General features: G+C 43.6%; 1 protein-coding gene and 1 long non-coding RNA gene across 7 annotated transcripts in view; one reads left to right on the top strand and one right to left on the bottom strand.

Moving 5' to 3' along the window:
* Positions 1-6,148, top strand: part of LOC134997982 (uncharacterized) — an 81,874-nt gene extending 75,726 nt beyond the window's left edge. The window contains exon 2 of the long non-coding RNA XR_010200354.1: positions 5,933-6,148. This is a non-coding gene — a long non-coding RNA (uncharacterized LOC134997982). The remainder of the gene's footprint in view (positions 1-5,932) is intronic.
* Positions 1-21,013, bottom strand: part of TENM4 (teneurin transmembrane protein 4) — a 1,727,786-nt gene that overhangs the window by 1,470,785 nt on the left and 235,988 nt on the right. The gene's annotated exons all lie outside the window — the stretch shown is intronic.

Genomic DNA, 21,013 nt, shown 5'->3' with positions numbered 1-21,013 from the left:
CTCAGAATGACCACCTGTATGCAGTTATTATGTACGAAGGAAAGTGGCGGGATGTACTACATTTCGTACACGATGCTTAGTGCATCCCGTACTATCTCTTTATTCATGTCAATTCACGTTGTGTAGTTTAAATTTATTACTGGCACCTGAGAAGAGGCACGGATCAGAGCCAGCTTCGTTAGTACTGTAAGTCATTAGAAGCCGTATGTGTTTTGTAAGATAAAAACGGAGTAATCCACCAAGTTTAGCTAATACCAGATAAGATGCAACCAATATACAGTACTTTACCTACTGTATATATTTATTTTTTTTCCAGAGAAATTATAGAGTGTGCTCTTTAATATGTTTATCATTTACTGGCACTGGCCTTGTTTCTGAATGTACTGTATTTGGTTTTGCCGTGAAACATCAGCGTCTTCTCTATTATTCTTACCTTGGAATAAAAATGCATCTGCGTGTTGACCTTGGATCCACTTTTATATACGCTGCTATAATTACGATCCACACTGAAGGCTCTTACTGTAAGTAAACAAACCTATTTCGTTATCATTTCTTCCTTCATTAAGGTTGTCATCACTGAACATTTTCCAGATACAGTATAAATATTATGTCCCGTCTTTCCCCCCTATTTTTGTTATGAGCAGTGTAAACTCTCAGGGTTTATATTAAGGTAAAATTGTGTTTTTCTTCTCGTGCATAACGCCTCTGCCAATACTAAATGTGACTAAAGTGGTCATTCCGAGTTGATCGCTCGCTAGCAGTTTTTAGCAGCCTTGCAAACACAATGCCGCCGCCCACTGGGAGTGTATTTTAGCTTAGCAGAAGTGTGAACGGAAGGATTGCAGAGCGGCGGCAAAGTTTTTTTGTGCAGTTTTGTAGTAGCTCAATACCTACTCAGCGCTTGCGACGACTTCAGACTGTTCAGTTCCTGTTTTGACGTCACAAACACGCCCTGCGTTCGCCCAGCCACGCCTGCGTTTTTCCTGGCACGTCTGCGTTTTTTCAAACACTCCCTGAAAACGGTCAGTTGCCACCCAGAAACGCCCACTTCATGTCAATTACTCTGCGGCCAGCAGTGTGACTGAAATGCATCGCTAGACCATTTGTGAAACTACATCGTTCGTTGGAATAGTACGTCGCGCGTGCGCAGTGCGCCGCATACGCATGCGCAGAAGGCCATTTTTTTTGCCTCATCGCTGCACAGCGAACGAATGCAGCTAGCCATCAACTCGGAATGACCACCTAAATTGTATCACAAAGGGCTTTAGGGCTGCTGATTGACATTGAGAGCCGCTGAGAAAATTCAAGTATTCCTTTAATATCTGGATTTTTTTTTTTTTTTTTGCTGAACAGAAAAACAGCCATGTACACCAAAGTCTCACGCTACTGCATGTGCAGATCTATGAGATAATGGCCGGTGATTCCCAGTGCCGACATAGGACTCCTGAGAGGTAACTGTAAGACATGGGTGTGTGGTGTGGGGCTCCCTGCTCCCAGGGGCAGGGCAATATAGAGCCTGGCTGGGCCCAGGTACTTTTCAGAGGGCGTGGCCTAACCACAGGAGGCACCGCCATTACCCAGACCTGGACCCGGGTAATTAGTATCCCCCCCCAACCCCCCCTCAGCGCCACCGCTGTAATACAGAGTGTACAGCACAGCGTGTGCATTAGACTGAGAGTACAGTAGAACATGCGTTACACGGAGAGTATGGCACAGCGCATATGTTACACAGAGTGTATGGCACAGCGCATGTTACACGGAGTGTACACACAAAGATGTTATGATTGGGACAGATGGTATCAGCAGTTAAGTGGTAGAGTGATGAGCGGTGACTGGGAGGTGTCCTGAACTGAACACTAAAAGCCTGTGTCGTGGGCGAGTTATAGGAGTAGTGAAAGACAAGAAAAATACACTATTGGGGGCACTCTTATTACAAGGGAGTAGCTACCATAAGTGCAGGGAATGCAGCTGCTATGGGGCCCAGAGCTGAGAGGGGCCACCTTCCCTGTCACAGTTACATGTGTTATATACAGGGTGTAGCTACCATAGGTGCAGGGAGTGCAGCTGCTATGGGGCCCAGAGCTGAGAGGGCCCCCTTCTCTGTCACAGTTGCATGTGTTATATAAATTTATCACCATTGGGTGGTACATAGGGTTCCTTACAAACTTTTGCCTTGAGGCCTGCAATATACACTTTATGGAGAAAAGTATTTGGCCACACCTGTTATTTATTGAATTCAGTTGTTTCAATCAGCTCCGTTGCCACAGGTGTATAAAATCAAGCACCTAGCCATGCAGTCTCCATTTGCGAACATTTGTGATACAAAATGGGTTGTTCTGAAGAGCTCAGTGACTTCAAGCGTGTTACTGTGATTGGATGCCACCTTCGCAATAAGACGGTTCTTGAAATTTCAACCCTGCTGGCTTTCCACTGTCAACTGTAAGTGATATTATTAGAAACTGGAAGCGTTTAGAAAGAACAATAACTGAGAAACAAAGCGGAAGACCACGTAAAATCACACAGCAGGGTCAACGAATGCTAAGGCGTTTGGTGTGTAAAAATCGCCAATGCTCTGCTGGTTCCTTAGCTGAAGAGTTCCGAACTTCCACTGGCATTAATGTAATCCCAAAAACTGTGAAGTGGGAGCCTAATGGAACAGGTTTTCATGGCCGAGCAGCTGCATGCAAGCCTCACATCACCAAGTCTAATACTAAGAGTAGGATAGAGTGGTGTAAAACACACCAACACTGGACTGTGGAGCAGTGGAAACGTGTTCCATGGAGTGATGAATCACGCTTCTCTGTTTAGCAGTCAGATAGGTGAGTCTGGGTTTGGAGGATGGTGGGAGAACATTACCTTCCTTATTGTATTATTCCAACTGTGAAGTTTGGTAGAGGAGGGATGATGGCATGGGGCTGTTTTTGAGGGTTTTGGCTAGGCCTCTCATCTCCAGTGAAGGACAATCTTAATGTCTGAGCAGACCAAGACATTTTGAACAACGCTATGCTTCCAACTTTGTAGCAACAGTTTGGAGAAGGACCTTTTTTATTCCAACATGACTATAAACACGTACTATAAAGACATGGATTGATGAGTTTGGTGTGGAAGAACTTGACTTGCCTACACAGAGCCTCACCTCAACCCCATCAAACACCTTTGGGATGAACTGGAACAGAGATTGCGAGCCAGGCCTACTCGTCTAACATCAGTGCCTGACCTCATAAATGCTCTTCAGAATGAATGGGCACAAATTCCCACAGAAACACTCCAGAATCTTGTGGAAAGCCTTCCAAGAAGAGTGGAAGCAGCTATAGCTGCAAAAGGAGGTTAACTCCATATTAGCGTATACGTTTTTGAATATAATGTCATTACAGTCCCTGTTGTTGTAATGGTCAGGTGTCTGAATATGAATATTTTTGTCCATATCGTGTATTTAGTTATGCCCCTGGACCTGCTTATTGTAAAGTGGTATAAATTGAACTGGTGGGCATTTTAATGTTACATAATGTGAACTGGGGCATTGTAATGTGGCAAAATATGAAGTGGAGGCACAATAGTGTGGCGTAATATGAACTGGGCACTGTAATTTTGGCACAATATGAAGTGGAGGCCCAATCGCGTGTCATCAACATATGTCCAGTTCCTTAAATTAGGTTCAATTATAACACAGAAGAGTGCAATCTCCCCATAGAGTCAAATAATAAGGTGGCTGTAAGAAAAGTGACACTATGATAAACAGATGTCCATCAAATAGATACCAAAAGTTATATCGGTAGCACCTGCTTACTGCATGTCCTAATCCTTATTTAGTCACTTAATTAGGCTCATTTATAACACAAAAAGGTACAATATCCTCATATTGTCAGATGGTAAAGAATGTGTAAGCAATTATAGCAAAAAAATGCTAAACCAGTAGTTCCTGATTCTGTCCTAGTCCTAATAGTCACCAATAAGCAGTAGTATCCGATCGTTTAATTCAAGGAACTATGTCAATATTAGCCCGTGCTGGTCTCATGGTGTGTTGTTTCTAGAAATGTGCGCGGAGTGTCGTGTTTTGGTTTTGCAAAACCACCCTCAAGTGTTTTGGTTTTGGATCTGGATTTTTTTAGACACAAATCCTGAAATTCTGATTTAAAATCTGAATTCCGAACCTCAGGAAGATACGAACAGTGACTCAGATCCAGATCTCGGGAGATCCAGACCGGGTTTTTGTTCCGTTCAGATTCACAAAATTTGAGATTTCCGGAGATACAAACCCCACATCTCGGTGCTGCTCTGCCAAGCAGCCTTCGTTTTTAGTCTTACATGTATAATATGTCTAATATGTCGAGTCTATTGTACAGTTGCAATGTGCAGTATCAACTCATACGTGTAATGTTTGTAATGTATGCTACGCTTTTTCCCCCTTCTTATGCTATGTATTCCCCCTTCATGTTGCTGCTTGGCGATGCATTGTACCACAAAGAATTCCTAGTGTACGTGAGTACACCTGGCCAATAAAGCTGATTTTGATCTGTAGTTGATTCCATGAGAAATGCATATAGGTTTAAGCATAAAACTAAAAGTAGGCCATATACAGTACAAACTCTGTGTTGGGGTGTCCTATCCTGTGCAGTTATGGGAGGGGGGATCCGACGTACGTTTCGCCTGTATGGCTTTTTCACATAGAAACAGCTCATTGTTCTTGGAGTGTCAGGTGTTAGTGAATGCGGCTCTATTCCCAAACGCACAGTCACCTCCGCTGACGCTATACTCAGATGAAAAAACTGCACCTTCCAAAGGGCACAGGCGCTGAAAGTGAACATCTCAGTGCTTGCACATTCAAATGAATGCTTGTACACCAGCGGAAAGCTAAATCTAACAGCAGCGTCCACCTTTTGAATCAGACCCTTTGACTTTTTATGCATCTGCATCCATAGAAGGCTGCCAAGAATATTTTGGAAATGTTTTACCTGGATTGATGAGGTGAAAAGTCGAAATTGAAAAGGTATTTTCTTCTTTAGCTAATTACTGTGTTATACGATACATAGAGCACTCGGGTCAATACATATTTTGTTCAGTATTATATTAATTTTATATAACACGCAGTTTGCTGATTCCATACTGTATATAAATTGAATTTGCTGCAATAAAGATGTGTTCATGCATTATTCTAAATATTATGAGCCTTTCACACAATACAGCGGGGTATCAGTATCTGCAATAATTAGGTCCCATGACAGTCAGGAATACTTGCAGAACATGGGTTTACTAAAACTCAGTGACTAACTACAATTTTATACATTATTTTATATAAATCAACCATTTATATCGTGTCCCAATTAAATTTCGAAAAACGTTTTTGAATTCATTCGGCAATATACCCTGTCCGCCTGTGTATATGACTGCAACGCAACCTCCAGGGTTCTATAGGCCTGACTAATTGTTTCACTCTGTGACCCATGCATAGATGAGCCACTATGTGCACTGAGCTACTACTGGGGTAAAGAAAGGTGAATATAGCACTAACATTGCATTTTTATTTAGTGAACTGGACAGTGACGGAATAGAGTTCAGTATAAGGAAATACTTAGATTATGCTTAAGACCTCATTAGGCCCTAGGTACAATACTATTTTGGGGCTTCTTTTCCGTTTGACATAAAAAACCCAAAAACACACACATAAAAAAAAATATTATTCACGTACAGTATATAGCGTACATACAGTGTGTGCCAAAATAAGCTGCTATTCCGCACGTATCACTTTCAAGTCATTTATACACAGTTTTGCAACCAATTGTGCTACAGGCCCATTGTGCTTAATAATAATTAAATGATACATAGTTAAAGGCTACAAAATAAATTGAACATATAAATATGTTCCATCAGTTGTGGTCAGTTGTCATTTTCAAACCTGATAGATGAAACCACACCTGTTTTTTATTTTTTCCAGCTCTGAAGATGACAACTGAGAGATGAAACTGTAGAAGTATATTTCCTGCTCTGAAGAGGACAACTGAGAGATGAAACTGTAGCATGTTTTTTTGTGCTCTGAAGGTGACTACTGACAAAAGAAACTGCAGCATCTTTTTTCTCCTGCTCGGAAGATGACAACTGAAATATGAAACTGTACCATGCTTTTTTTGGCTATGAAGATGACAACTGACAGGTGAAACTGTAGTATGTTTTTTTCCTGCTCTGAAGATGACAACTGACCGAACTGTGGCATGTTTTTTTCCCTGCTCTGAAGATGACAACTGACAGGTGAAACTGTAGTATGTTTTTTTTTTTCCCTGCTCTGATGATGACAACTGACAGGTGAAACTGTAGTATGTTTTTTTCCTGCTCTGAAGATGACAACTGACCGAACTGTGGCATGTTTTTTTCCCTGCTCTGAAGATGACAACTGACAGGTGAAACTGTAGTATGTTTTTTTTTTCCTGCTCTGATGATGACAACTGACAGGTGAAACTGCAGTATGTTTTTTTTTCCTGATCTGATGATGACAACTGTCAGGTGAAACTGTAGTATGTTTTTTTTTCCTGATCTGATGATGACAACTGACAGGTAAAACTGGAGTATGTTTTTTTTCATGCTCTGAGAATAACAACTGAAAGATGAAACTGTAGAATGCTTTTCCTGCTCTGATGATGACAACTGACAGGTGAAACTGTAGTATGTTTTTTTTTCCTGATCTGATGATGACAACTGACAGGTGAAACTGTAGTATGTTTTTTTTTCCTGATCTGATGATGACAACTGACAGGTGAAACTGTAGTATGTTTTTTTTCATGCTCTGAGAATAACAACTGAAAGATGAAACTGTAGAATGCTTTTCCTGTTCTGAAGGTGACAACTGACAGAAGAAACTGTAGCATGTTTTTTTCCTGCTCGGAAGATGACAACTGACAGAAAAAAAACTGTAGCATGTTGTTTTCCTGCTCTGGAGATGACAACTGACAGAAGAAACTGTAGCGTGTTGTTTTCCTACTCGGAAGATGAAAACTGACAGAAAAAAACTGTAGCATGTTGTTTTCCTGCTTTTAAGATGGCAGCTGACAGATGTACTAAGCCTTGGAGAGTGATAAAGTGGAGAGAGATAAACCACCAACCTGATCCTAACTTTATCTCTATCCTCTTTATCTCTCTCCAGTGTTTGATACATCTCCACCTTAATGAGCAGTTGCTTGGAATAGAAGGGGAGATGGACACTAGCGAGTACTAGGTGGCCATACCCCCATCATAAACTACTCAACCCCCTTTGTCAGACTCATGCCCTCCCAGAGTCATGAATCTGAGGACCATGATTTCAGTACAATTACAATGAACTGAGAAGCTACAATTGCAATTTAACTCATAATGATATATTTAATAACAGTTACTTATAGAGTGCACACATAATATGCAGAACTTTACAGAGAATATTTGCTTATTCCAATCAGTCCCTGCCCTGTGGAGCTTACAATCTGTATTCCCTACCACATGTACACACACATCGCAATAGGGCTCATTTCTGGCAATAGCCAATTAACCTACCAGTATATTTTTGGATCATGGGGGAAAACTGGAGTACCTGGAGGAAACCCACGCAACATGGAGAGAGCATACAAACTCCACACACATACAGCCTCTAAGGGAATTGAACCCAAGACCTCAGTGCTAGGAAAGGTAATGCTGGCCACTACACCAACCATGCTGCCCAGTCAGTTGCTTTATAAGAATGGATTTATGTGTCAGCCGGGCCCTTCTCTCAGATTATATAAGACCTGTTCCACCTACTTATAAGGAGTCAAAGACATTAATATAGTAAGACACTGTACCGGCATTCAACAGCTCAAAGTTTGCTGTCCACTCCCCAAACTGCAGCTACCTGGCGCAGTTATTCGACAGCTGAATTTCCCTGCTGCAAAATGTTGAGAAAAAAGAAATTCTCATAAATATTAACTAAACCAGCTTTGTCAGAAGAAAAGATATATGCTTCCTCTTTAGCCTATAAACTAACTTAGAATAGAGGTATTTGGAACATGGTGAGTAAGCAATTTATCAAGCATTAAATGCTTGTCAGCATTGGGTAGGGAGAGAGCGCGGCTGCACGCTGGGCTGTTCACATAGTCTCAGATGCTGCTTATTATGACTGTGTATTCAGATGGGGGGGCAACATATTGCATAGCGCTGCACAATATACGAGGCAGGGAGGGAAATGACAAATACTAACAGCCGGGGCTGTACAAAAATGGAGGCGCACGCGGTGGTGACTGGGGAGAAGATTTATTTTAAAGGCAGTGGAAAAGGCACACGGTAATCGGAGCAGATTGTGCGGCTGAGATGAGTGATTATGGTAAAGCGGGTAGACGAAACTGCTTGTGCAAATACTCAGCAGCATCATTCAAACCACAGGATGAAAAGAAGCAATTAGCAATTTTACTGCAAAACTGGAAGTAAATTACAATTAACTGGAAAAAAGTAAAAAAACAAACCATCCAGTGCTGAATTAGAAATGGTCAAAATATACACAGTACTGTATATCTAAACTCTCAATCCAACATTAGTTCTAAAAAGGGTAATCGCCATCCCCTTGAAAGTTGGCGACTTTCTCTGACAGCAAAACAAATTCCACCAGCACACTGCAATGGACCAGCAAATGATACTTGCATTCTGTTAGAAGTGGAGAGCGCTATTGCGCAGTCTCCAACATGGCTCCTCCAGGGATGATACTTGGTTCCTTTACCAAGATGGCCGCCACTACTACCCCCTTAGCTTTTGAGACCTGCAGTGCCATTACCCATAATACCACTGTTCCAGCACCTGCATGGCTACTATATCCAAGAGACAGTCACCGGCTGTCGATCTGCCTGGATCCCGCTCCACTAGAAGCTCCGATTCATGCTTTCAAAGCATGTAACAGTGAGTACAGCTGTACTATCACTACCTGGTTAGACTACACTGAACATATTCTTGGGTCAAATCACATTTTCTGCTCATGGGTACATTAACTTTGCCAAACCACCACCTGTACCCATATTTCTAACACATCCTACATACTAACAACATGCAGAGGACTCAGTTACATACATTTGCAAACATATGGTAAACCAACAGTGGAGTCAAGGTGTCTCTGTTCTGGTGGTCTACACAACATAAAAAAGGCACCCACTTTGGGTCATGTATTCATGTTTTTCTAAATTGAGAGATAGCTCACATGGAGGCCTCCCAGAATCCTTCAATATGGCACTACAAGGATCAGCACACCCTCCAGCTGTTGATCCCATCCATGTCTCTCAGAACAGTGATACACAGGCAGGCATGGATCTCTGCATACTGTACACACAAATTAATGCAGTTCTGCCAACACACCCTTGACATGCCAGCACTAAACATAAGGCCCATACACACTTGACGATAAAATGAGCGACGTCGTTCATTTCAGCCCTCATCAACGACGTCGCTCATTATATCGTCAAGTGTGTATGCACCTGACGACCACCGATGCGCTGCCCCGCGGGACGTTAACGACCCTCGCTTATCTGTGGAGCATGTATGCTCAATTTCCACTATGGTCGTTACCGACCAGAGACGTCGTTGAATGTGTATGGAGTGAACGACCAACGACCAAGCCACTGTTCACCAGCCCTGTTCCCAGCTCATTATTTTAATAAACTGTTCAGCTTGGATGCTTCAACGATGAATGGTCTTTGGTCGTTGGTAGTGTGTATGCTCATGTCGTTTGCTCAGCTGTTCAAGAGAAGTTCAAGTGAAGTCGTTAACGACGGTCGTTAACGACGTGTGCATCGTCAAGTGTGTATGGGCCTATAGACTACGTCCAATTGCCCTGATGAAACTCCGCCGCAAATGAAGATACATCTCAGTTGTGTATGGCTTAGTATTACCCGTAGTTGCTTACTCTCGTCTTTTGCACTTTTATCTGGATATAGTGTCTTTCTCGCATTGTAGCTGCAGCCAAAGTCACTTATAGAGCCTAACTCAAGGTTGATTGCAAAAGCAAACTCTTCCTCTAATGGGCAAAACCATGTGCACTGCATAGGCAAACGTGTGGGGGGGTTCCGGTTGGCCAGAAACCCCCCTCCTCTTGGCATATGGCTCAAATTATGACAACAATAGCAATGGTTTATAATACTATTAGTAGAGCGGCCGCAACATCACGCGGATTAAGGGACCTAGCAGAGCTGTTGCACATGCCCAGTGGTAGCAGCTTCTTCTACCAAGTTTGAGTCCTAAATCAGTACACTGGACCAGAGAGTAGCTACCAGGAAGAAGAGACAGGAGCCTTACCATGAGGTGGGAGAATGTGTCCTTAGAAAATGCAGTTTGTGTATATGTTATGGTATGTTTAACCTTTTCCCGACCACTTATCTTATTATATTATTTGAATATGTTTTATACAGCCAGTACCCTAGACCATGTTTTCTCAAACTTGATCCTCAAGACCCCACACAGGTCACGTTTTCCAAGTCACCAGGCAGGTGCACTGTGTCTCACCTACTGTCACATTTAAAAACCCACAGGAAACCTGGAAAATTAACTGTGTGGGGTCCCGGGGACAGAGTTTGAGAACCTTTGCCCTAGACCATCTATAGTGTTAAATATTAATAATGTATTCCATTCATTGCCCAGTGTATAAAAAGACCAATGTCTTTACTAGGTTCATTACTAGGTTCCTATACCCCTTTCCCCAGACTTGTGCACTTCTCCAATGTTCTGCAGAGTGGGAGATTGTGGATTGTGTTTGGAAACCCTTTACCTCTTGGAGAGTGATAAAGTGCAGAGAGGTAACTTACCAGACAGTCATGTTACAGACTGTGGGGTCTATTCGTATAGTTCTACTGTTATACAGTATATCACCATATATCGCATCATTTAGATGCAATATATTTTACCTCACATCAAACGGTTTGCTTCCCACCAGGGTAACATGTTCTTGGGTTCATGTGGCTATATGTCAGATGCTACATTTTGCACCCACGGCCTACAAATGTATTCATTGGTATTGTATGAAATCATCCTAATATCACACCTCTTACCACAGTTAATAGAAATCTCACCCTAATCCACCTAACTTCAAGCCTTACTCACTCCCTTGTAAGCCCCACCTATTTCTCGGTCCAAGGATCGGTACTGCCCTGGCACAATTGGGACAATTATAAACCTATGGGGTGATGTATCAAGCATGGAGAGTGACAGCTACTGTCATTTATCTAGCACAGTATTTGAAATGACAGTTAGAGTTGATTGGTTGCTATGGGCAACTACTTCACTTTATCTCTCTCCAAGGCTTAATACATCTCCTCCTATGCCTGCTGTGTTTGTGTGGCAGAGAATTTAAACTGTGAGCCCTCCTGGGGCAAGGACTGAGGTGAAATGTTAAACCCTGACTGTAAAGCCCTGCGTAATATGGTGGCGTGATATAAACAAACATTAATATTAATAACTACATGCACAAGCTAAATAAATTGGGAGCGGTCATTCATTTTCAGCTTATTTCATTGTCCCTTTTATTATTATTTTTTGTTTTATTTTAAGTGATTATTTGTTACATGAGTCATATTATGTTGGGTTTTTTTTTCTTCACTTTTTAATAAACAGGCAGCTATAATGACTTGGCTGCAGCTCTTACCACCAACGCTCTTACAGATGGACACGGTTGGCGCAAACATCACCGAACAAAGGACAGGATGTTGTTTTAAGCAATAAGGAACAGAGGCCCTCATTCCGAGTTGTTCGCTCGCAAGGCGATTTTAGCAGAGTTACGCACGCTAAGCCGCCGCCTACTGGGAGTGAATCTTAGCTTCTTAAAATTGCGAACGATGTATTCGCAATATTGCGATTACAAACTACTTAGCAGTTTCAGAGTAGCTTCAGACTTACTCGGCATCTGCGATCAGTTCAGTGCTTGTCGTTCCTGGTTTGACGTCACAAACACACCCAGCGTTCGCCCAGACACTCCTCCGTTTCTCCAGCCACTCCCGCGTTTTTTCCGGAAACGGTAGCGTTTTTATCCACACGCCCATAAAACGCCGTGTTTCCGCCCAGTAACACCCATTTCCTGTCAATCACACTACGATCGCCGGAGCGAAGAAAAAGCCGTGAGTAAAAATACTATCTTCATAGCAAAATTACTTGGCGCAGTCGCAGTGCGAACATTGCGCATGCGTACTAAGCAGAAAAACGCTGCGATGCGAAGAAAATTACCGAGCGAATGACTCGGAATGAGGGCCAGTGACAGCCTTAATATGGTCCAGCAAGGACTGGTTTGAATGACCATGGCGTCTGCACTATGAAGGTCATTCCGAGTTGTTCGCTCGTTATTTTTTTCCGCTACAGAGCGATTAGTCGCAAAACTGCGCATGCGCAATGTACGCAGCGTGCCTGCGCCAAGTAAATTAGCACAAAAGTTTGGTATTTTACCCACGGCGTAACAAAGTTTTTTCATCGTTCTGCTGATCGGAGTGTGATTGACAGGAAGTGGGTGTTTCTGGGCGGAAACTGGCCATTTTCTGGGAGTGTGCGGAAAAACGCAGGCGTTTCAGGGTTACGCGGGTGTGTCTGGAGAAACGGGGGAGTGGCTGGGCGAACGCTGGGCGTGTGTGTGACGTCAAACCAGGAACGAAACTGACTGAACTGATCGCTATTTGTGAGAAGATCTGGAGCTACTCAGAAACTGCTAAGAAATTTCTATTCGCAATTCTGCTAATCTTTCGTTCTCAATTCTGCTAAGCTAAGATTCACTCCCAGAGGGCGGCGGCTTAGCGTGTGCAATGCTGCTAAAAGCAGCTAGCGAGCGAACAACTCGGAATGACCCCCTATATTACACACAGCTGCAACTGGATCAGCCTCTTTCTGTTGTATCTTCTGCGTTCTGCCGTTAAAGTTTTATAGAATTATTTTGCTAAATTGTTCGGGGACCTTCATTTTAAAGGACAATTTAAGGGTCTATTTACTAAGCCTTGGAGATAAAGTACCAGCCAATCAGCTCCTAACTACCATGTTACAGGCTGTGTTTGAAAAATGACAGATAGGAGCTGGTTGTCTGGGACTTTATCTCTCCAAGGCTTAGTAAATAGACCCCCTAAATCTTTGCATGACGAATGTCGACCAACTCAATGTTGACATGCAGCTTTCGTATCGCCATGTCAACATTCTCAAAATATAACACACTCTTTTGCCCCCCCCTTCATGACCGGAGAATATTCATGTTTCAAAGAGACGTCAGTTACATGCAAAACTATTTCTCTATTTTTGAGTCTATCCAAATGAATGTTATATTGCTGCTTTGGTAGCGTATAGGAATAACTATCTTTCCATTTTAAAGCCTTCATTTAGGACAAAAATAGGCAAAAACATAAAGCAATTAGAGATGGATGGCTAGGTTTTTGCTCAGATCTTCCTGCCAAGTTCAGACCAGAGAGCGAGGTCACGTGTCATTGTGGCCCCGCCCCCCACTATTCAATGCCCAGATTACTGGCATTGAATAGTGGGGCGGGGCTATGATGATGCAATTCAACACTATTATTATTATTATTAAATTTTATTTATAAGGCACCACAAGTGTTTCGCAGCGCCGTACAAAGGACAGTACAGGGAGATAAAACTTAGCATTACAGTAAATAAATAACAAAAATAGAGTACAGGTAACAAAGAGCACCACACATTCTCAAGACATAATATAGCTAAGATGTAAGTAGTGAGGGAGTAATCACTGTACTACTAGGGGCTGGCGGCCATAGATAGAGAGGAGCCTTTACCAGCAGGAGAATATGCGGGTAAAGATGGTCGCTGAGTAGGAGAGAGCTGTAAGTGAAATGTGTCGAGAAGAGGGCTTTGATAACAAGAGGGAAGAGGGCCCTGCTCTGAAGAGCTAACAATCTAGTGGGAAGGGGCGACAGACAGATGACATGAGGTACAAGCAAGCGGGAGGTAGCTTGATGGCAGTATGTAGGCAAAGCAGATATGTTCAAGACATGAGGCAGGGGGATGGAGGAGAAGCCTCAGGACTGGGTTATGCATCTGGAGGGTACGCTTTGATGAATAGGTGGGTTTTTAGTGCCCGTTTGAAGCTTTGCAAGGTTGGGGAGAGTCTAATGGAGCGGGGGAGCACGTTCCACTGAAGGGGTTCAGCACGGGCAAAATCTTGAACTCGTGCATGGGAAGCAGTGACCAGGGTGGTGGAGAGGCGACGGTCACTGGTTGACCGTAGGGGGCGGGAGGGACTATGAAGGGAGAGAAGGTTGGAGATGTAGGGAGCAGTGGAATTAGAGATGGCTTTGTATGTGAGGGTGAGAAGTTTGAAGAGGATTCTGTAGGGGAATGGGAGCCAGTGCAGATTTTGTCGAAGGGGAGTGGCAGATGTGGAGCGTCGGGAGAGGACGATAAGCCTAGCTGCGGAGTTGAGGACAGATTGGAGTGGAGCAAGATGGGAGCAGGTGAGGCCAGTGAGGAGAACATTGCAGTAGTCGAGTCGTGAGATGACCAGTGAGTGGATGATAAGTTTAGTTGCGTCATCAGTTTCCCTGGACCGTCCACTATGAAGGATGATGAGGGGGGCTGCAGGGAGTGATCCGGGAGACTTGCCTACTTTTCCGGGGGGCAGGACTACCACCTGATTTTCGGGAGCCTCCCGGTCGATCTGTGAGGGTAGGCAAGTATGTACCATACTATCCCCTTAAACCGGGACACTGATGAATTTCACAGGTTCTGTGGCTGGCTGACATCAACCCTACATTTCACCTGTGTAATCCACGAGCGTCCTGGTGTGAAGGGATAGTATAGTAAGCCTACATATATAATACATTCCTTGAAACAATAGATTTTGCAATAAAAGAAAAACTGGAATTGGGTGTCCGCAGGTTGAATGATGAATTTGCATATTTAGCCGGCCCCATGGTATATAGAGCCTAATTCAGACCTGATCACAAAAGCAAAATCTTTCTTTAATGGGCAAATCCATGTTGTACTGCAGGGGGGGGGGGGGGGGGGATAGCGGCAGATATAACATGTGCAGAGAGAGTTAGATTTGTGTGGGTTATATTGTTTCTGTGCAGGGTAAATAATGGCTGCTTTATTTTTACACTGCAATTTAGATTTCAGTTTGAACATGCCCCACCCGAATCTAACTCTCTCTGCACATGTTACATCTGCCCCCCCTGCAGTGCACATGGTTTTGCCCATTAGAGAAAAATGTTGCTGTTGCGATCAGGTGTAAATTTGGCCCATAGAACAAGCTTTGCCCAGTGTAAACAAGGAAACGGTTATTGCGTGTTACTTTCTACCCATAATTCCTTTCCTGATGCTTACTCATTCACTCTGTGGTTCTGGGTTTCCTAAATGAGCTGTCAGCACGGCTTGCTATGAAATATTTGTATTTAGAGAGAAAAACAAACGACACATTAGTGGAGGTAGATGAAAGCACCAGCGCCTACCGATGATCATGAAATAGTAACGAATTAGAAAGCTTAGAGATACCAAGTGAAAGCGAAATACTCCCACCAACCCAGTGTCACCGTTACCTGGAAGAACCCCACCCATCACAGCGTGACATTTCATTCTGCACTGATTATAAACATGGCCGGATCACAAACACTCTGCCGCGGCTTCGCCGGTTTCTCTTTTGAAGACCGACAATGCATTTGAAAGGTTAAACCTGCCAACATGGAGATTTGTTATTACGTATCTGTAATCAATGCGAACAAGATGTTGCAACGTATATCCGTACAGACACTTTGAATCAAGAGCGATTAAAAGTCGTTTTAGAATCACTAATCATTTCATGCCTTCCAAAGCGTAAGTGGCAATATGTCAGTGGTGCTAAGCACATTAAGATATTGCCAACATTAATGTGAATTTAAGTATGCTGTTGTATTAATTGCTGTATAATGTGTTCAAAATATTGCACGCTTCTGTGACAAGTGCTTTACTCATTCTGCTCTTGCTGGGGATGACAACAATATGAATAACAGCCTTTTCTGATGTTAGCACGCAAAGGTTTGGTGCATGAGTTCGGTGTGACAACACTATAGTTATCGCAAGGACGTAGAAGGCAGGGTAGCGCGGTCAGTAACAGGCCCTGCAATTGTGCAACGACCACAGTCAGCCTGTATGGGTGCTGCAATACAGGGGACAATGGCCCATGTGTATTAAGCCTTAAAAAGTGATAAAGTGGAGAGGAGAGCGTGATAAAGTACCAGCCAACCAGCTCCTAACTGTTATTTTTCAAACAGAGCCTGTGACATGACAGATAGGAGCTGGTTGGCTGGTCATTTATCACTCTTTGGGGGCTATTCATGAAGCAGTGACAAGTGGGGAGAAGTGAGCCAGTGGAGAAGATGACCATGGCAACCAATCAGCACTGAAGTACCATTTATCATTTGCATACTATACAATTGTACGGAGCAGCTGATTGGTTGCCATGGGCAACTTCTCCACTGGCTCACTTCTGCACTCTATTCACTGCTTCATGAATAGACCTCTTTATCCGTCTCCACTGTATCACTTTTTAAGGCTTAATACATTTGGGCCAATATGTGAGCATGTGATTGGCTACTGAACCAGGATGGAGCGTTCTTTCAGGCTCCTGTGAGTGAGGTGATCCGCTGCCGTTCTGCCCCACCGTGCAATGACATCACATCATGCCTGTGATGCTGCCCTTCTAAAGATATACTGTATACTCAACTACAGTATACTGACCTAGGGGTCTACATTGATTCATAAGTAAGATAAATAGGGCTGTATGGAATACAGGAGCAGATGTACCATACTATGGGGTCTATTCATGAAACAGTGAAAAGAGTGGAGAAGTTGCCCATGGCAACCAATCAGCTGCTCTGTATAATTTTATAGTATGCAAATTATAAATGTTACGTCAATGGTGATTGGTTCTTCTCCACTGTCTCCCTTCTCCACAGTTTTCACTGCTTCATGAATAGACGCCCTAAGCCTTGCAGAGTGATAAAGTGGAGAAAGAGAGAGAAACTACCAACCAGTTCCTGTCATTTTTCAAACACAACCTGTAATATGACAGTTAGGAGCTGATTGGCTGGTACTTTTTCTCTCTTCACTCTAGCACTCTCCAAGGATTAGTACATCTCCCTAACTAGGTCTTGACAGAATAACAGAACCAAGCACACTGCAGTGAGGGCTTGTTGGGGGCCTTCTTCCAATATATCTATATCCTATCACCATGCAGTTTTGCAGCACATTCACAATATGGGACATTTTGAAGTAAGAGGATCCCTGGTTCTCCTACGACACCAATGGCCTCATACAGGAACCTTTAGCGTCTTCCCTACGCACAGTGAAGTCTACTGATGGGCTACCTGTCCTGGTCACATGACCCAGCACAAATTACCTTTCTGACTTTTATTAGAACTGCCCTGTATCGTGGACATCCAAGATTTCTGGAGTGTTGGCGAAGGCATATCTATTATGAATACATGGTCCAGGGGGTCCAGACTGCACACCCTGCATATAATTAAATTATACCCACTACTCCTGAGTCCTATTTCTGCGTCAGGGGCAAGCGCAGGATATCTAGAGGGGTGTTTCCCAATGCAGTCCACAGTCTCACGCTATGCAGAACATTGGAACAAGTATGGGAGCCTGGGGTAGCAGTAGAAGAACCTAGTAATGGCACTTTACATTTATTTACACATTGGTCTTTTATACAATGGATACTGTATGGAATACAGTATTACTATATAACAATATAGATGGTCTATAGAATAGGTTGTATTAAACATATTTAACTAATATAAATAAAATAAGTGGTCAGGAAAAGGTTAAACATCCCATAATAAATAAATACACAAACATTCTGTAATAGAACCAGTAGGAGACAGAACTGCACTTTCCAAGGAGACATTCTCCCACCTCATGGTAAGACGCCTGTCTCTTCTTCCTGGCAGCTACTCTCTGGTCCAGTGCAACCGGGGTAATGCGGTTCTAGGGCCCATGCTTATGGATGTGGCCAGGATCCAGAGGGGTTGTGACCAGCCAACGCAGAGGCTTGGCTACCCATTAGAGAGTGCATGATCTGGGCCATTTGCTAAATATGTAAATACTGCTAGTGCATGCATTATAATGTACCATATTACTAACAGGATTGCTATAGAAAATACACCATAGTCCTGTGCAGTATAATGTAACATATGTATAATTCAAGTGCACAGTCTGGATCCTGATCCCTAGAGGAGGAGGAGGGCCCCCAGGCAGTGGGGCCCACCGGGGCTTTCCCGTGTACCGCTGTGGGCCAGTCCAACCCTTGGCCCGAATGGAGACTCTCATCCCTTAAACCGCCCCTGGGTTGGAATATAGGGGCAGATGTATTAACCTGGAGAAGGCATAAGGAAGTGATAAACCAGTGATATGTGCAAGATGGATAAAGACAGCAGCCAATCAGATCCTAACTGTTAATTTACATATTGGAGCTGATTGGCTGGTGCCTTTATCACCTTGCACATATCACTGGTTTATCACTTCCTTATGTCTTCTCCAGGTTAATACATCTGCCCCACTGTGTTTTATGAGACAGATGCTCATTCCCATTCTGTCCTGTAACAGTACAAAGTGATAATCAAACATTCTGTCCTGGATTCTACATAAACTCTGCTTTACATCCTGCGCCGAGTGCTTAATGCAGAGCTTACTAAACCAATATTATCTTTTAATATGAATTCCAATAATAAGAACCAACAAAAAGCATTATTTTATGGGAAAAGCTCAGATCGAGGACCACAGCTGAACAGATTAGCAAAAAACAAATATTTGAGCTCATAACTTTGGAAATGATAAATATCATCGCTATGAGAAAATTGAAAAAAGCTTAAAGTCAGTAACCATAACACAGAAGTAGCTGGAATGCAGCGAACTGGAACACAACGCACCCCACTTATTGCAGCCGTCGCTGATGCCTCCAAGGGCCGGGCACACTCCAGGATCATAGGTTATGTCTAATTGAGCCAGTCGGTGACCTATTTGTGCCAAGGGCTCAAACCTTGGCTTGATACTGTTTTTTAAAGTGGAACTGAATCCCAAAAATGAAAACATGTACATAAATATTTATGCCAGGGACATTTACTATGTGAAGATGATCAATGATTAATACTATACAGCAATATAATTTCTAGTGTCAGGAGTAGCTGATTGGTACATGCTGCTGATGTTTATTTTAAGGACCATTTCATTACGGAAATTCTTTGCCCTGATTGGCTATTAAATACTAGAAGATTTTAAAACATTTTCATAGCCAATTTAGTGAATCAGAAAGTTTTCTGTGTTTAACAAAAGACCCAATGACATGGGTGGACAACCTGGTCTTCGAGGTGCACTAACAGGTCAGCTGGTGCACACGTGCAAGCCCGGTTCTAGCCCTTGTGGCCCCCTGTAGAGTTGTGCCCCCGTTTGTGCCCCCTGTAGAGTTGTGCCCCCTGTAGAGCTGTGCCCCCGTTTGTGCCCCGGTAGAGCTGTGCCCCCGTTTGTGCCTCCAGTAGAGTTGTGCCCCCAGTAGAGTTGTGCCCCCTAGTTTGTGCCGCTTACAAAAAAATAAATAAAACAAATTAATTAATACTCACCATCCCCGCTCCTGATTACCGACCGCTACTGCCCTCCATCTCCGGCCGCCGGCGCCGCTCCTCTGATCTATGGGAGAGACGTCATGATGTCTCTCCCATAGCACAGCATAGACACTAGAGGTCAATTATGACCCCTAGCGTCTATGTGTCAGTCCCACAATGCAGTGCGGTGCGCGATGACATCATCGCGCACCGCACAGCTGTGACAGCACAGCACCGGGGGCACCACCAGTAGCGGATCTTGCCACGGCGGCGGCGCCCTCCGGATGGCGGCGCCCCGGGCAAAAATCCTGTGTGCCCGTTGCAAGATCTGCTACTGCACACGTGTAGTCATTACTGTCACATTTTAAATAATGTGGTGCATTCATTCCTATCCGACACATTCTACAGATCTACAACATAGGAACAAGGGTGCACCATACACCATTAAATTATAATTATAAGAACCATCATATCTGAGGTTCTTGGCATATATTGGCAACATATGAGCCTGCCCACCTGCTTCACGGTGACCTCATCAGACAGGTCCCTACCATTATAGGGGCTCGCCTCTGGGGCACAGAGCACCCCCAAAACACCCCAGCCATACCACCCCAGGGCATCACACAAATGAGAGATAGAAGTGAAAAATAAGTGTTAAACAAGTGAGGGAAGCTGCTGAGTGTTAGAAAGAGGACAGCAGTAAGGTGTCAGAGTGTTATAGAGAGGACAGCAGTAAGGTGTCAGAGTGTTATAGAGAGGACAGCAGTAAGGTGTCAGAGTGTTAGAAAGGACAGCAGTAAGGTGTCAGAGTGTTATAGAGAGGACAGCAGTAAGGTGTCAGAGTGTTATAGAGAGGTCAGCAGTAAGGTGTCAGAGTGTTAGGAAGAGGACTGCAGTAAGATGTCAGAGTGTTATAAAGAGGACAGCAGTAATGTGTCAGAGTGTTATAGAGAGGACAGCAGTAATGTGTCACAGTGTTATAGAGAGGCCAGCAGTAAGGTGTCAGAGTCTTAGGAAAAGGACAGCAGTAAGGTGTCAGAGTGTTATGGAGATGACAGCAGTAAGGTGTCAGAGTGTTATAGAGAGGACAGCAGTAAGGTGTCAGAGTGTTAGAGAGAGGTCAGCAGTAAGGTGTCAGAGTGTTAGGAAGAGGACAGCAGTAAGGTGTCAGAGTGTTATAGAGAGGACAGCAGTAAGGTGTCAGAGTGTTACAGAGAGGACAGCAGTAAGGTGGCAGAGTGTTATAGAGAGGACAGCAGTAAGGTGTCAGAGTGTTATAGAGAGTACAGCAGTAAGGTGTCAGAGTGTTAGAGACAGGTCAGTAGTAAGGTGTCAGAGTGTTAGGAAGAGGACAGCAGTAAGGTGTCAGAGTGTTATAGAGAGGACAGCAGTAAGGTGTCAGAGTGTTATAGAGAGGCCAGCAGTAAGGTGTCAGAGTCTTAGGAAAAGGACAACAGTAAGGTGTCAGAGTG

The sequence above is a fragment of the Pseudophryne corroboree genome, chromosome 2 (genome assembly GCF_028390025.1).
Source record: "Pseudophryne corroboree isolate aPseCor3 chromosome 2, aPseCor3.hap2, whole genome shotgun sequence".
NCBI classification, from domain to species: Eukaryota; Metazoa; Chordata; class Amphibia; order Anura; family Myobatrachidae; genus Pseudophryne; species Pseudophryne corroboree.
Note: the sequence above shows the minus strand (reverse complement) of the source record. Positions and strands in the feature narration are given on the sequence as shown.